Genomic DNA, 15,245 nt, shown 5'->3' with positions numbered 1-15,245 from the left:
GCCAACTGGAAGAACACATGTTTCCTTCATGAAAAACAAGCTCTCCTTTTGGCATCGGAGAGAGCTGTCCCACTGGGCAGCAGGTCTGCCGAGCCTGCAGAAGATGGTAGCAATACCCAGTGTCCACTGAGCCCAGCCAGTGGTCTGGCAAGGCAGTACTAGGTGTGGGAAACAGCATCTTCTGCTAAGGACTCTGGGTAAGACAACAATTGCCAAAGCGGAGCACTGATTTATGTGAGGACAAATAAGTCATCCATGGGGAAAGCATAGGCTGGGGCTTCCTTGAGTATCAAACTATCTATCTTTAGATAAAGTGAAAGGCAAAAACAATCACCAAGGCTTGAGGAATGTGGAGGAAAGGACAAGCCTAGTTAGGGAGTTGAAGTGATGACACCATTAAACTGAAAACTGGCTTGATTTTCTCAGGGTAGCTTGGGAAGCAATATTTATAAATGAAGAAACAAGAGAAATGAAACTTAAGAAAGGATAACAAAGACAAAAGGAAAACAACTATAGAATTATAGAGTTAGTAGTAAATTTTGAAGCCACGTAAAATATGTTCTCTCTCCATTTAGGATTCTTTTCTCTTTCCTCCTGTCTCCTTCTCATGTCAGACAAGGCCAAGTGAGAAGCCACCGATGACTGGTGTAGAGCCAGGGGAGGGGCTGGGGGTACAAGGCCCATCGCCTGCAGGTGTGCAAAGAGGAGAGAGCAGACAGCCCTGGATGCTGGGAAGAACAAGTCCAAGACTACCTTGCTAATTCACACAGCTGGCCAGAGAACACAACTGAGGCACAAATCCAGAATCCGAGGAACCAGGAAAACTGAGGAGAAGGATCAGCAAGGCATGAGACGAGACGGTAGCCTGATACAATTCCAGAAGCAAAGTTCTGGTGACCGGATGAGCTTTTGGAGAGAACCACAGAGACTGACATGTGTGACCTGGTTAACTTTAAGGAACGGGATGGATTTAGGTGATTTTGCCCTTTGTTTAAGTATTTCAAGACTAGGACCTTGCATGTGATGGGAAAAGCTCAAATTGTCAGAAAATTCTTAATTTTCCATGGCCAAAATTTACCATTTTCTTACTTTTGCCCAATCAGAGTTCTGCCTTCTGCTAAAAGATTGAACAAATTTAGTCCTCTGTGCACACAACTTCCCTTCAGCCACTTGAATATGCTGTTCATTCTCCCAGCCACAAAGCTTCACTTCCTTTAAACGTTATCTGTTATTAGGTTCCTAAACCTCTAATCGGGCCATAGTCAATATTTCAATTTTTGAATATTTTTTTAAAGCGTTATCCAGAATTAGACATAAAACCACACAAATAATTTGACTCTTTAAGCATTATTCCAGCAGCGCTGCCTAAAGATGTTAATTTTGTTAACAGTCTTCTCACATTTTGAGTTCACATTTCGCTCAGAGCCAATAATAACCCTTAAGCCATCTTCATATGAGCTGCAAGAAATAAATATGAATGTGACCCTTTTGTTAAGTTGGGTTTCCCCAGAAACAGACCCTGAGAGGAGTATTCGATTGCAGGTTGTGTATATTACAGAAGGGATCCCCGGAAGCACCAACAGGAGGGTGGGGGAGTGAGGCAGCAAGCAATACAGCCGTTATGGGTGCGTTACTGTGCAGGTTGCCATCGTGGGACTCAGTCCCACTGGAGACCCTGAGACACAGTGGAGAACTTGCCCCGTAATTGTCCCTACTCCCCAAAGGGCAAGGGTGTTAGGAGCATTCAATCACCAATTCCCGTCACGGCAGAGGGCTGCTGGGGAGGCAAGTGCATGTTGATCCCCATTACTTGGTGTGTCTCCTATGCAGGCTCTGATTTCCAGAGAAAGCCTTTGGGTAAAGAATTGCGGAGGCTGGCAGTGGGAACCCAAGGGGAAAGTGTGTGTCAGGAGGTGGCAGGGCACCAACAGTCTCTGCTACATATATGATTCGGAGACAGAGAGCTAGATGATAGATTGAAAGAGAGATAATAACATAGATATGCACAGATACAGATAGATACCAATACAGATAAAAGTAAGGAAACAAAAAGCTGTCGAAGGCAAGGCAAAGGTATATTGAAAGGCTTGAAGTGAGGGCAAGGGCTTCTAGCATCAACCAAAGAGACTAATAGCTGATAGAAGGGGAGGTCCATGTGGAAGCCGAATCATGAGGAGGGAAAATAGATGGCCTGAAAGAGAAAACAAATGAAGTCATGAGAGAGGAGAATGGACTCTGGGCAAGAATCAGCAGCAGGGATGGGGTGAGTGGGGGTGTAATGGCGTCCATGAGAGCCTAGTGCACACAGCAGTGGGGGAGGCTGTGTGGCTCAAAGGCACAAAGGGATCTCTAGGGACCTAACAGGTTGTCCAGATCCTACTGCCACCCCCGCACCCCATATCTAAAATTTAAAATAAGCCACAAGAAGGGGCAGGGCTCTCCTTGGAAGGATGCAGAAAAAATAAACATTGTATATCTGTATATCATGAGAGTCAGAACTCCTGTTTGGGGACAGGTAGGCAGAAGCGTGACCTATAGCAATGTAGTAAAATTTGATGCAGGCGACACCAAAGCAGAGATCAGGAGTAGGTAGTACTGAGCTTCAAAGGATGTTAGAGGTCAAGGATGGGTCAGTGCCACCACATGGACAGTCCAAGCCAGGAATTGATGTGGAGAGATGGCTGTGGAGAGATGCAGGGATCATCCAACGGAACGAGTAAAGCAACTGCAGGCAACAGTCAAAACACATCACAAAGCAGAAGCTGAAACAGAGGAAGACGGGGGTATAGGCTGTGTGCAAATTATACAAAAGGCAATGCTCTCTCTTCAAAGACAATAGAATTGGGAAATGCCACGGTATTTGCCATGTGGCAGGTAGGGGCTTAAGGTAAATCATTAAAGTGACCTATTTAGTATTCATAAGCTAAAAGCATTTCTTACTGACAGTAACAAAATATACTATAAACATTATGTCGATATCTTATAATTTATTTAACCATTCCCCTATTGTTAGACATTTAGATCGTTTATAATTTTTTGAATCTTATAAATAGTATAAAGAGTTATTTCACACCAAAGTCTTGTTCTATTTCTAGTGCTGGTTTCTAAGATGATATTATCAGTCATTTTTTAATAGCAATTATTTCTTTCCTGCCAAGCAATATATACTTTATGTCACATTTAACTTTGTAACAGCTTTTGAGGTAAGACTTACTCTCATTTTATAAATGAGAACACTGAAGCTCAAAAAAGATGAAGTAACTTGTTTAAGATCACAAGCTGATGGGATAGAGAGCTGGCAGTACAGTCTCTGGGTCCCAAAGCCCACCCTCTGAACCACCGTACTATGCTGAAAATTATGCTGAATACTATGAAAATATTACACTGAAAACTGTTCTGAAAGCTCTTGATACAAATAAGCACTCTTAGTTTGAGTAGCAAAATAATAGAAAAATTATATCGCTTGCTCTAGAATCACCAGCTGGGAAGCAGGTATGAATTATCTCCAAAAGGCTTCTGGATTCCATGCAGTTGGGCGTTCGATCTAACTCCACAAGCAGAAGTCCCATCACATATTGACTCATGGAAAGCTACCATGAGGAAAAAATTCTAACTCAAAAATCCCTTTTTAATAGTCTTAATTCATAAAAGTATTAGGAAAATACTTGACACTAAAAAATATGGTATTTAGTGATGTAATTAGTGTATTCTATGGTTCTGAAATGTAATCAATAACATGTCATTCACAAATAACTTGTTTATAGGGAATTTCTTTAAGGCTTACTGTTTTTTGTTTTGTTTTGTTTTAAGCAGGTCATTATTACTTCCAGAATGCTTACTAAAAGAAATTAGAGGGGGGAAAAAAAGTAGGAAAAAAACGACCCCTCACCTCAAAAATGTGAAAAAATTTCATGAGTATATATATAAAGATAGTCAGCTAAATTCCTAATAAGTATCACTTAATTATAAAATTAATTGGAACATTGCTTGATTATCGCTAAAACTTTGACATATTTGCTACTTTCTTTAAATAAAGTTAGCTATCAATTTTAATAGACAAAACTCACTCAACAGATTCAATGTATTTAGGAGGACATTGCAATATATTTGAAAGAGCCCTAAGTTGGACATTTTTAGCTTTGCCGCAAATCAGCTGTTTAGTGGTGGGTAAATCACTTAACTCCTTTAAGTCATGACATTTTTATCTTTAAAATAATGAGTTTGGATTATATAAAACATTAATATATGTGTTAAAAGACATTATGTGCCCCTACGTCTCCAGCATTACATCTTTGATGTTGTTTAATCCATACTCTGTGTGAAGCAGGTGTGAAGTCTGCATTAATCAGCATGTGATAGGGTGTGCATAGCATCAGGAAAGAGGAAGGAAGGAAGGAAGGAAGGAAGGAAGGAAGGAAGAAGGAAGGAAGGGAAGGGAAGGAAGGAAGGAAAGAAGGAGAGGGAGGGAGGAGGGAGGAGGGAGGGAGGAGGAAGGAAGAAGGAAGGAAGGAAGGAAGGAAAGGAGAGAGGGAGGGAAGGAAGGAGGGAGAGAGGAAAAAAGAAAAGAGAAGGGAAAGATGAAAGTGTCGACTGAAATTTCAGTGCTTTAATAAAATAGCATTTATTTCATGCTCACTTAAAATTACATGCAGGTTGGCCACTCTCCCACATCCTGATAGCACCGCTAAGTGGAACGTGTGGTCTCTAAGTCACTGCAGTAAGGGAAATGTGTGACTGGAAGTTTGTGCAGATGTTTGTTTGTAAGAGCCAGATCTAAAGTGGATGGCTCCATTCCCCACCCCCAAGACCCCACTCCACACACATACTCTTTAGCTCTAGAGCCAGTCACCTGTCCCTTGAAATCTAACTGCAAGGGAAGCTGGGAAATGTAGTTATCCTAATGCCTAAGGATGTAAATAATGAGCACATTGCACTGCCTCTGCCACAGTTAGTATCCTCAACCTACAGATAAGAAAATTGGAGCTGAGATATACCAGGGTCACAGAGCTAATAAAGGATGACGATAAAACTGACAGGATCGCTAGAATCCAGGGCTTACCTTAGTGAACACAAAACCATGCAAACCTCTACAGCTCCTTGCACCTCCAGCACTTGACCACCTTGACTGCACCCAGTAAACAGCGTACCTGCTGGTGCAGTCTTCTGATTTGCTGTCCTTTTGAAGGATTTTACTACAATGTGCAGCCACATACACTGGCTCGTGGTAGAAATTTTTTGTGTGGATTTTCATGACCAGTCCTTTTACCAAAACCCAATCTGAGAGTGAAGAGTGCCACCAGGCCTTCAGGGAAGGTTCTGCCACCCCAAACAACTAGATGTGACTTAAAATAACCGTCATCCTTTCATAAGGGGATATTTAATTTACCGTAAGTAGTGGCGATGGGGAGAAGCACTTTTAAATGATTGAAAACCATTAATGTTCCTAACTTTCTTATAATTTTTAATCAAGTGCAAATTAACTTCTCTTCTTACTGCCTGACCTGTTAAATAATTAGTTAAACATTATAAGATGAGGGGAGGGAGAAAATTCATACATCTACAGGACTACTGTAGAACCTCAGTGATAGAATGAAATATTTTCCAGGATGGACGACTTATAATCAGTAAGCAGTTTCTGCTCATTCAAGCTCATGATATCTGACTTGATAAAATGCAATGTATTTCTCCTAGAGCAATAGGTAGTATTTATTACTTCATTAGATACATTTTATTCTTCTATAAAAAGCCTACCTTTTAATAGAGAGTGTAGCTGCAGCCTCTCCAGCAAAAGAGATCCTCAGAGCTGCAGGGCCAGAGACCCAGAGAGATGGAAGTTACAAAGGGCTCCAACCATTGATCCATATCCCCAATGCCTAGTGACCCCTGTAGGTTGATATGAGCATTCCCAAGATTCAAGCAGGATGTAATGTATGGCGTTATTTACATTTACTTTTATGATCATGCCCTCTGCTGCACGGTTTTTCAATCTCATTCTAACTGGTAGTAAAATACGGGTCAAATGTTGTATCGTTTCAGTCTGTTCCACCTTCAGAGAGACAGACTGTTGACCCTCATTGCTACTTTTTCCCCGACCAGGTTCGAGTCTCTAGATCTGAGGTCTGAAACCCCAGAGATTGCAAATATTATCCATCTTCCCTTTCCTAGTCAACCATTCTAAATTTACCTAAATATAAAGGCTAAACCAAAGAGAAAATATACCCTCATGAAAAATTTAGCTTTCCCTGATTACCATCCTGCTGTTTACCATTTCTGCTGAAATAGGAAGGCAAAATGAATGACAAATTTTATTTTTCTCTGGCTCTCATGCATGTTAAAATAATAATACCGCAGAGCATTATGTATAATGTATAAAGCAGTTTCACTTCAAACCATAAATATCTGTATTCCTCATCCTTACAAGCAGCATAAATATGAGACAGGTTTTAGTTTTATCTCCAAATGTTTATCAAAAACTTAAGAAACATTATCTCTGTATACTTAAAACAAGCCAAAAATAAAAAAAGCATTTCCAAGCTAATTCTTCTTAAGCCGTAGTCTAGAAAGAGTCCTGAACACTGCTAAATATTAAAAATAAACTTTACCTTCATTACCAAAGTTAAAGGAAGAAGAGGAAAATCTTTTTCACATTTTAGAAATCATAGGATCACTCAAGATATTGAAAATAAAGTCTGATATGTTGGTGAATTTAATTCCTTAGTAAATACCAGTGTCCTTTATATTCAAAAATAAAGTTAGAAAGGATATTTATGCATACCCCACTGCCCAATTTGATCATGTAACTGCTCAGAAAGTCGTTGGAGGTTCATCCAGAGATTTTAAATAAAATGTCCACAGCTCCTTTGTTCTGTCACCTGGCCAAAGGCAGGATTAAAGTTCTTTTCTTTCCTGAGACCTTTGTGATACAAATGAGTATCACAATATTTTACACATTTAGTAGTTTGTTGCCGAAAATCAGGGGTCGTGGTGGAAGCACCTTAATCTAATGATTTCGAGTGTGTTCTTCCAGTAGAAGTAAACCCTTATTGTTGGAAGTGAACAGACAACTGGTATCATTGGGGTCATTCAAGCCCCCAGGTTTTAGCTAAATCAGTTAACAATAATGAACACGAAAAATACAGTCTCTTGCAGGCAGTGGTTCTTAACCTGGGCTGTACTTCAGAAGTGCCCAGAGAGCTTAAATATAAATAAAACATACCTGGCCTAATCTCCCAGTATTTCTACTGTGCAGCCAGGTTTGAAAATCATTGTCTTAAGAGTATATGTCTAGACAGCGGATTAAAAAAAGAAGAGAAACATTTCTCAAGAGTTGTAGAAAAGTCTATTTTCAAAAGAGTCATGCTCCTACCTATAATCCTGGCTCACATTTTGTGTAACAACCATAGAATCTGCCAAACGGAAAAAGAAAAGCTACATTAAACAATAAACAACAGCTCCGAAGGAAATGAAGAACTTTCTTCCCTTGTCTTCATTATTCTTCATCTCCCAGCCGGAACTGGTGTCATTCAGTAAGAGCTGGCTTTAGACTGAACCCCGAAGGAGGCAGGCTGGGGATGTGCGAGGCGGTATTGGAGGATGAACTCTCTGTGCTCTTAACCACAACAAAAATCCGGGTTGTATTCCCTATATTTTCCTCTCCGCATAAACATGGGTATACGTTTCTCTTAATTTGAGTTCCATCAGACTCCTTATGGTTCTTGTATTATCTATGAAGAATCCCATACTCAATTCATTAAGGAGCTGGTTATAAAAAACAGACAGAGCCAGACATTGTGCTCTGCTCTAAGAGTTCACAGGTATTTCATAAACTAAACTTATAGACGAAATGTCCAGGGACACAAAAGTGGGAGGGACCCGTTCAGAGCCTTCCCTCTGCTCGGCAGGCAAGACAGCCACTAATTGTGTTTTTTATGTTGTCAGCCCACCAGGCTCTCTGCATGGAAGAGAGCTGAGCAACAAGAGGCACTGCAGAGTCCATAATTAGACTATCCATGTCTAATTAGACCATCCACGCCTTATCAATACTTTTATCTCCTGGAGGGTTTTGTGCATATTAATTGCTCAGTTAAAGATTCAATCAATAGAAGAATAACAAATGCTGAATTTCAAAGGGAGGTTGTCTTCAGTAGTTTCTTCTTGTTCTACAACCATTAGTAATAAAGGAAATGCAGAGGAGGTTGTCAATTTAGGTGGCATTTAATGCTCCTGACACCCACTTATAGATTGTGGAATTTTCTTACTGTTTCGAAAGAAGAAATATAGCTGAGATCATGGCTCATGACTGTGTGTTGTGTGTGTGTGTGTGTGTGTGTGTGTGTGTGTAACAGAATGACTGTCCTAGGTGCTCTCAGTACCACAAAGATGAAAAAGAAAGGAGCCCACAGCATCAGGCACTATAAGAGACACAGCACATAAATGCTGTCATATAATTTATTAATACATATTATATCTGTCATTTATTATCTCACTTCACTTAATCCTTCATTACAGTCTTGTAAATTTCAGCATCACTTTTTCCTCAGATTTGTAACCAGATCTTCTTCCATGAGATCAGCATATTGAGTATTTTATGTTCAAATAATTTTGAAAACCTCCAGTTAAAGTTAAAGATACTTTCTTACTGTAGAATATCTTAGAGTATTTAAATGTAATATTCGTTGGAGCTCCTATGTACAAAATGTTAAGCCACTGGTTAAACCAACATGCGAACCTTTATTAAAATGACTTCTCTTAGGGGCACTATCTTGGGAAAAAAACTTTTGTAATTTTTTTGCTTTTACTATACTGCCCTCAGAAGTTATAGGCTCCAAAGAGAGTTAAATAAAGCCACGAACACCCATCTTAAAGGCATAATGTGGTCAGTGTCTCAGAGAGGTAGAGATAGAAGCCAGGGCAACTCAGAGAATAAAGAAAATTCCTCCAGCTGCTAGAATAGGCTGCCCAGGAAATGTGACATTTGGACTCTATCATCAGTGCCATCGATTTCCTCCCAGGATTCCACACTCCAAACCCAGTGATTAGCAAACTTAGTTGCTAAAAGAAAGCTTATCGAGAGCCTGTTAGGAGCTGGAAAATTCTTAGGGATGCAGAATCTCAGGCTCCACCCCAGACCTGCGGTTTTTCAAGGTGAGTTGTATTCACAGTCAAGTGAGAGAGGCACTGCTTTGGTTTGGCAGTCCTCAGCATTGCCGCAGATCAGAACCACCTGAAGAGCTTTCACGAAATTCATCCCATACTGAATAGGTCAGAATTTCTGGGCATGGAAGTCAGGCATCAGGATCTTCAAGTGTCATGGTGATTGCAGAGTGCCGCTAAAGTTGAGAAACTGTGGTCTAGGTCTAGGGATTGCAAATAGCCTCCAACGTCCTATTCTAGAAACAACTTCTCTCTTTCTCTCTCCTTCTCTTCACTCTTATTCTCCCCTCGCCCAACTCCTCTCTTTCCGTTTCCCTCTCTCTTTCTTTCTCCCTATCTCTCTAATATTAAAAGGGGCAATTCTTCAAGACAAAGTAACAATCTTTAATGTGTATGCACCTAACAACAGATCATCAAACTACATGAAACAAAACCTGATAGAAAATCAAGGAGAAATACATAGATCCATTACCATAGTTGGAGACTTCAACACTCCTTTATCCAAAGTAGACAGATCAAGTAGGCAGAAAATCATTAAAAACTTAGATGAATTCAACAACACCATTAATCAACTGCATATAATTAGCATCCATAGACTACTTCATCTAACAACAGCAGAATACACATTCTTCTCAAGCTCACATGGAACCTTCATGTGAGCTTCATGTGAACCAAGTTAGATCAGAGTCTGAGCTATAAAAATACCTTCATTTTTTAAAGCATAGAAATCACACAGTACCGGCTCTCAAATCACAATGGAATTAAGCTAGAAATTGCTAATGGCAAGATAACTGGAAAATTCTAAAACATACGGGTGTTAAACAGCGCACGTCTAAATAACACACAGGTCAAAGAAGAAATCTCAAGAGAAACTCAAAATATTTTGAACTTGATGAAAATAAAAACACACATTATGCAAATTTGCGGAATGAAAAGGAAAAGAAAAGAAACCAAACCAGGATGAAATTTCTGGCAAAGTCTCAGCCCCAACTTGATTTCTGAGGGAGCTGTGAAAGTGTAAATTACACTGCAGAATTTGTCCTGCCTCCAATGATGGGGAACTGGGATTCCTGGCAAATGGGCCACCTTGGGTGGAGGGAACGAGCATTCACACGCACTTCCTCTCCCTGCACGTACTGAAGACATAGCTCCAATATCCCTCCGAAGGGCCACTATGGAAAGTAAGTCTGAACCAGAGGAACCTTTCCTGGATACCTGGCCTAACTGGCTTTCCTGGAGTGGAATTCGGAATAAGTCAAAACCATAGGAAGGTCTCAGATGATGTGAAACCAAAGCACAACTCGTTTCCTTAGCATGTGCCCCAATTCATGGACAGAAATTTCTCTATGGTTTTCTCACATTTCTTTTGGTGCCAGAGAACATTTCCTCATCCACAAAGCCTCGATCCCACCAAATATCTTTAACTTCACTGAGCAAGAATTTTCTCACATTTATAGTGGGGAAAATGATAGAGACAGTATCAATCACTTGTTTTAAAAATTAAATGACAAAATGCATTATAAACATACTTAGTACTGAGCTATTTACATACTATAGCAAATATGGGCTGTACAGTGTCCCTACAAAATTCATATGCTAAAGCTCTAACCTCCAGTAGCTCTGAAGGTGACTTTATATAGATATGGGGCTTTAATGAGGTGATTAAGTTAAAAATAAGGCCCTTAGGGTGGGCCTTAATCTGATTTGACTGGGCTACTTACAAGAGAGGAAATTTGGACACAAAAAAAGACCCCAAGGATGCCCGTACACAGAGGAAAGACTATGAGTAAATATTCCAAGAAGATGGCCACCTGCAAGCCACGGATTGAGGACTCAGAAGAAACCAAACCTGCTGACGCGTTGACCTTGGACTTCTACCCTCCAAGAATGGGAGAAAATAAAATTTTAAGCCACCCAGTTTGTGATATTTTGTTAGGGTAACACTAGCAAACTAATGCACATGCTCATCAAAACTGTCCCTTCCTAGTTTCTCATTCCAGCATCCCATCTTTCCTGGGTGTATATGAGTAGATGGATATATGTCAGGAAAGAAACGTGTCCTCTGCACAGTGTTTTGGGCTTATCAAAGAGAACAAAATAGTTTTCCCAGAAGGAATTATTAAATAGACTCATATTCCATATTCTCTGATACTGTAATCTCAGCAGGCAGCAAATTATTCTCAAGGCTATAGCTCAGAGACCACAGTAATGTCAGCATGAGGACCAGATGGAATAAAACCAGGACCCAGAGTCCAAGTGCATTTATTTTCAGAACATTAGTAAAGGATGAGATGAAGTGAAGGTGAGATCTCCCTTTGGTCTCTCAGGTCTAATTTTGGCTCACCAGCTCTATAAAAGCTATTTAGGAACACTAGGTACTTAACAGAAGCTAAACAATTTCTCCATGTCATGTTCATGATTCTGAAAAACGAGTCTAGGAAATCAACTTCTTAAATCTCTTTATAACTGCTTTCTAAAGCAAATGATTTCTTAAATAATTTCTATTGAAATACTATGTCTAACAGATAAATCCAGAGATGCGATAAGCTTTTGAAGAAGGAAATAGGAAAATAAGTTAAAATATTAGAGCAGAGAAAACTGAACTATGAGATCCTCTTTTTGTAAACCTGGTTAATGTTCCTGAAGCAAAGAGGATGCCTAGCAGTCTCCACAAAACATCTTTGAGTACGTTATCTCACTTGAATTTCACGATAGCACAGGAGATGATAGAGAAGATAACTTAAGGCCAAAGAACTCACCAAGTATTTTGCCTGATATAACAACAACAGGTGAATAGAAGAATAATCCAATTTTAAAGCATTTCTTATAGGTAGGCATTTAATGCAACACTCAGAAAGATAAAAGTAAGAAGATCAAGAATTGAATACTGGGAAAATAATCACATGATATGACACATACATGCCATAACAACATAGATTAGAACAAGCGACGTAAGAATGGAAACAACAAAATGTTATGGCGCACGCATAAAAAACCACAAGAGCAAAAAGTGCGTGCTTCGGAATGTTTAGATTGCAAGTGACGGTAAAGGGAGTCGAATGCATGGTGACAGAAGGAAATCTGACTGTGGGTGGTGAACACACAATGCGATGCACAGATGACATATTACTGAATTGTACATTTGAAACCATATAATCTTATTAACCAATGTCGCCTTAATATATTTAATAAAAAATAATCGATAACATGTAAAAAAATAAAAAAAAAAAACCTGACTCAACCTAGCTCAAATGATATAAGAAAATTATTGAATAACTTAAATGTAAATCCTGAAAAAGCGTAGGCTTCTGGTCAGTCATGGACTAGTGGTTCAGCAATGTCACTCGAGACCTAGTTTCTCCAAGTTTCTCTTGCCTTCTCCTATGCTGTCTGCTTAAGCCTACCTAAATTTACATTTCTTATAGTTACAAGATGGCAACAGTATCTGTGGAGGGATTGTTTGCTTCCTTTCTAACATCCAAAAGTCAAAGAGTATCTCCGCCAAAGAATAATTGAGCCACTTTGCCAGAAACCCCCATCAAATATCTGCTAGCATCTCAGTCATGTGCCTATTCATCAACCAATCTGTATGGCCAAAGGGGCTGAATGTACTTGTTTAAGTCAATCAGGAAGTACTCCTGGAGAAGAGCTGTAGCTTCCATGACAGAAGGGTGAGTGTTTCAACCAAAATAAGGATACTATTACCAGCACAAAGGAAAATGGACGGTAGTCAACCCCCACTCCTTTCAAAATACATATTTCTAGAGGACATAACATTTGAGACTGGCTTTGAAAAAGGGGTGTGAATGAGGAAGAGGGTTGCCAGGAAGAGGGACAGCATAACCAGAGCTCAGTGTCAGGAAAATACAATGAAGATGAAGGAGGCATCAAATAACCTAGTTTTACAAGAAGAACAGAGGGATGCTTAACTCAGAAGACAACTCATTGGAGGTTTCTTTGTGAGTTTTTAGATACCCTTGGATCCCTTCAAATGATTTAAAGAATGTCAGATACATGGACATCATCCTGGAGAAACAGTCCAAAAGTTGTTGAAGGTGTTAGGTACAAAGAACAAACAAACAGAACAAAAACAGTAACTGGAAAACAATAAGAGTAGAAAATTCTACTGATGAAATAGGGACAGGTCAGATGCTAACATGGAAGTTCTTAAGTGCCAGGGTATAATGTTCATACTTAATAGAAAGGCTGGCACAGCTCCTTCAGAAAGCAGATTGGGAGAATTAGCAGATTTGGATGGAAGGTAATCAATCAAAATCAGGTATATGATATTAAGGTGATGATAGGACTGTGTCTAAATGGGAAACTGGAATGAGGCACTGAAGCCCAGGATGCAAAGTGAGGGTGGAGATACACTTACGGAAGTTTAGAAACAAGTCAGCATAACTGTAGGCATACAGACACATTCAAAACAGCTTCTACCACATTCTTTATCGAGCTCATGTTACTGTCCCAGTATTCAAGTTTTGAGCACTCATCTAAACCTAAGCTCATCCGTCTAAGGAGGTCAGTGTGCCAGGAAATGAAACCAGCTCAGTGGAATTCATTTTCCATTAGCAGTGCTTTTCTTCATAAAATTCAAGTTTAATTCCATAATGCTTTTCAAAATGATATAGTAGTAGTGAGTCAGCATGCCTTTCCCATGGGATTCTTGGCTCCCAAACAGGGCAATGTGTCTCAGGATAATGCATATTAATTTTATGAAATAGTATGATTAAATGGCTCTTTTAACCTTTTAAGAAAAAGTAGAATTTATTGTGGGGAAGAAAACTCCAGATTTGACATTCCATGTTTTCTTTTCAATTTGCGGTCAATTGAGATTTAAATTCTATTCGGTCATCCCTAAGTTGTTTTGTACAATAATAAATTCTGTAACCGAATAGGTTGCAATGTAGATAAACTCATGGCACAGCTTAGAGTTGGAGAGGAAAGGAATATTATTATATGCTATTCATTGACATTCGATTATAATTACTTACGTGAAACTGGATATAACCGGTAGGTAATAAATGAACTTGTTCTACATTAAGCATTTAGAATTTATCTTTCAATATTAATTAGCATAAGTAAGTAATTTCAGAGTGTTCACTAGTGAATAGTTGTGCATTATTGAGTATTTTCAGAATAACATATGAATTGGAAGGAAAAAGAAGAGCAGCAGTATATTGAATAAATAACAAAATTTTAAGTTCTTTTCATTAAGCACAATTCAAGTATTATACCAATGCTTAATTTTTTTCAGCCCCATTCTTCACTTTTATATATCTTTACAATATTATACCTTATCCTCACAATAAGAAAGGAGACATAAAAAGCTATAGTGTATATACACATTGCCTTTTGGGATATCTGTGAATCCCAATTTTACTTTTTGGAGAATCCAGTTTCACTCATACTACTGATATTCTATATTACACTATTTAATACTCATCTTTTCTTTATTAGCATCTACCTTCTAATGGAAATCTTTTTCTAAGAGGTTTCTTGAGTCGTTTTGTAAAACTATTATTTCTCAATTCTTTATCTCATTTTGTTTTTCATTCACAGTCATAAAAAAAGGCAAGAATGCTTTGGACCATGGCTTACAATATATATTATTTGTATAGCAATTTTACAACAAGAAGACTATAGCAAACAGAATGGCATCACAAACATTAATTAAATTGTGATATTATTCACTCAGGCTTCATGAGACAGCTGCCCAGTTAAGTATACTGGGATTTTTAGGACGTTTTATGAGGCTGTGGCTAGCCTGTGAGAACTGGCTGCATCTTACACAATAGTTTCTACATCTAGGAAAGTCCCATCATTTCAGAACACATTTCATTGTACTCAAGATTATTTTGTTGCCTCTCTGGATGTAGCCACAAATGTGGAAGCTAGCTTAAGCTGCATTTCTAGTGTTTTAGAAGACATGTCTACCACTATTGTCCACGAATAGCATGTACCCAAATCAAATAATGACAGAAAAAAAAGAGTTTTTATATGGGATAGATAAAGAGACTTTTAAAAACACATTTATAAGCCAGTCTAAAAGCTACCGACAGAAATTTCCATCACTAAATTAGCTTTTA

The sequence above is a fragment of the Pteropus medius genome, unplaced genomic scaffold (assembly GCF_902729225.1).
Source record: "Pteropus medius unplaced genomic scaffold, Ma_sr-lr_union100, whole genome shotgun sequence".
Taxonomy (NCBI): domain Eukaryota; kingdom Metazoa; phylum Chordata; class Mammalia; order Chiroptera; family Pteropodidae; genus Pteropus; species Pteropus medius.
This window is presented reverse-complemented; position numbering follows the sequence as displayed.